General features: G+C 35.7%; 1 long non-coding RNA gene across 1 annotated transcript in view; it reads right to left on the bottom strand.

Annotated features, from left to right (window-relative positions):
- The window catches only part of LOC135217223 (uncharacterized), a 210,497-nt gene extending 209,083 nt beyond the window's left edge, over positions 1–1,414 (bottom strand). The window contains exon 1 of the long non-coding RNA XR_010315083.1: positions 1,300–1,414. This is a non-coding gene — a long non-coding RNA (uncharacterized LOC135217223). The remainder of the gene's footprint in view (positions 1–1,299) is intronic.
- Between the last annotated feature and the right edge of the window lie 1,275 nt (positions 1,415–2,689).

Raw genomic sequence — 2,689 nt, 5'->3', positions numbered from 1 at the left:
CGAAGCAGGTAACGCGTAGATAAGAAGCCAAAGTAGCACTATGTTCCAGTATATGCTAAAGGAGGTTAGCCTAATTCAGATAAGTTACCGTAACTTCGGCTAGACTACGTTACCGTGGTTTGGTTTAACTATTCAAATATAGCTCTACTGAATCAATATGAATGTGCCGTTCACTTAGGTGGGGTACCTCAGCCTAGGCAAAAGGCAAACTCCTATGGATTCAGCAGAGCTGTTGGATTTGATTATGCCATACAACAATACCCTTGCATAGCCTAGGTTATGATAAATTACGTTAACCTAAGATAGCACAACATATACGTCAGCACAGATATTGTTAATTTAGGTGGGCTTCAGCTATAAGAATGTAGAATTGTGAGACAACGGACATAATTATGAGATCATTCAGCGCAGAAACGGAAATTCCCAATGGGTCTGAAAGGCGTAACAGGAGGAAAACCTGGCAGTTGCAGTATGAAATAATTGTTAGGAGATGAACAGATGTACAGTAAAAGGAATGAATGGGTTGTAGCTGTAGGCCGAAGGGATGCTGCAAAATAAACTTAAGGCACTGACCGCTTACGGAGGATCTTATGCTATGCCAACATAGTTAGGCCTAAGTTATATTACCTTAGGCTGCTATCGTGGTGCTAGAAGCTGTACTTTTTTTGCTAATTACTGGATGTATTGTTTACAATGTTATGTTTTTAACTAAGGAAGGCCATTTATATATAACTTTCCCGTATTTGTTAAAGCTGACCAGTTAGGTCTACTGATTAACGCACACGCATGAAGCAGTGCTTTGACTAGGCCTCCTAGACTTAGGCGTCTGTAACCTTTCAATTGGGTGTTGTCTATCGGTAAGGATTAGTCTTACAATGAATCGTTTTATCTATGCATTATCTTAAATATTTCCTATAATCTCCTTGCATCAATGGTTATTGCTACGAATTGATGATAATAAAATTAATAACCTTTATCAGGCTCAAAAAATTTAAATGCAACCGCCGTTGAGAGTGAACCTTCTAGTCACCCAGACTGCAAATGACAACACGCCTCCTGTTGTTTGACTGGATATGAAACGTAAAGCAACCAATTATTTGAAGCCATTCAATATTTCATTAAATGTAGGTTATACGGGCTCAATTGAATACACGAATAGCTAACTGCGGAGGGCGGGAGAGGGGCACCTAGGGAGGGGGTGGAGGCGGCACCAGCTTTCTTCCATGACATCGGTCTGCATCGCCTGCCTCCTTCATTCTGCATAGGCCTGTAATTTTTTTCAACCCGTAACACACATACCTGGACAATGTATGCGATTTCATGCTTGTACCAATGTGCATCCTAAACACAACGTTATTTGGAAAACTCGGAGATAATTGAAAACGTTACGCGTACGGCATGTTCCGGAGGCAACTGACTGAAGCAGTGTTGCCAAACTTAGAGACCAAGTCTACCAACATGTATTGCCAACCCCTAGGATGACATGGGCCACACAACCAGACGTTATTGTTCTTTCATATATATATATATATATATATATATATATATATATATATATATATATATATATATATATATATATATTTATATATATATATATATATCATATATATATATATATATATATATATATATATATATATATATATATATATATATATTGTGTGTGTGTTTGTATATATATATATATATATATATATATATATATATATATATATATATATATATATATATATTATGCAAATATGTTAAGTACACAGTGTCCGAGGTTATTTACGTGTGGTTGGTAATCATAGTATGCTCCAAAAGTGTACATGATTTCAATGTCGAACATGCTGAAGCATGGCCTGTGGGTTACCATAACAAGAGCTAACAAGAGTTCACACAATTATTATTGTATGTCATTCACAGGAATGTCAGTACTTGAAGACTTTCATTCTTGAGAACACAAGATTATTGCAGAATGTCATGGAGTGGTAAATGGCGATCTCCCTGCTGAGCGTGTGATCTCGTGCTGCCTTATTGTAAGGTCTCGGTCCAGCTCAAAGTACTGTACTGTAGATACGAAGCACTACGGCAATTTTGCTATTTTCCTTTTATTTAATTATTATAAGAATGTGTTATCTATTTAGGTTAATTAACCATAACTGTAAAACGTATTGCCAAGTATTCCTATTCTGAGGTTTATTTTAGTCGAAGTGCAGAATTTTGCATTTCAATCCGTATAATCTCAACTGTTATTATTATTTCTAATATTATTATTTCGGTAATGTCACTATTAATATTCTTACTATTATCATTATTATCATTATTATTATTTCCTAATCAAATTCAAGGAAAAAATATCTTACAAAAACAGGTTGACCTAAGCACTCCAGCCACGGGGGTCTAGGCCTAAGCATCTGCAGAAATGGTTCCTGTAAGTTATAGGCCTTTCTTGGCTTACAGTCACTAACAATCTCACTTACTATACACTCACTAAACACTATACACTGAAACTCAATAACACTAAACACTCACTAGGAACTCACTATATACTAAACGCCCACTAAACACTCATAAAACACTAAACACGTACAAAACATTCACTAAATACCCACTATACCATAAACAATCACTAAACATTTACTAAGTGCCCACTATAAACTAAAGTCATTAAGTACTTACTATACACACCAAACATTCACTA

The sequence above is a fragment of the Macrobrachium nipponense genome, chromosome 7, assembly GCF_015104395.2.
Source record: "Macrobrachium nipponense isolate FS-2020 chromosome 7, ASM1510439v2, whole genome shotgun sequence".
Classification (NCBI taxonomy): Eukaryota; Metazoa; Arthropoda; class Malacostraca; order Decapoda; family Palaemonidae; genus Macrobrachium; species Macrobrachium nipponense.
The sequence above is the reverse complement of the archived record's forward strand: the minus strand, read 5'-3'. Positions and strand labels throughout refer to the sequence as shown.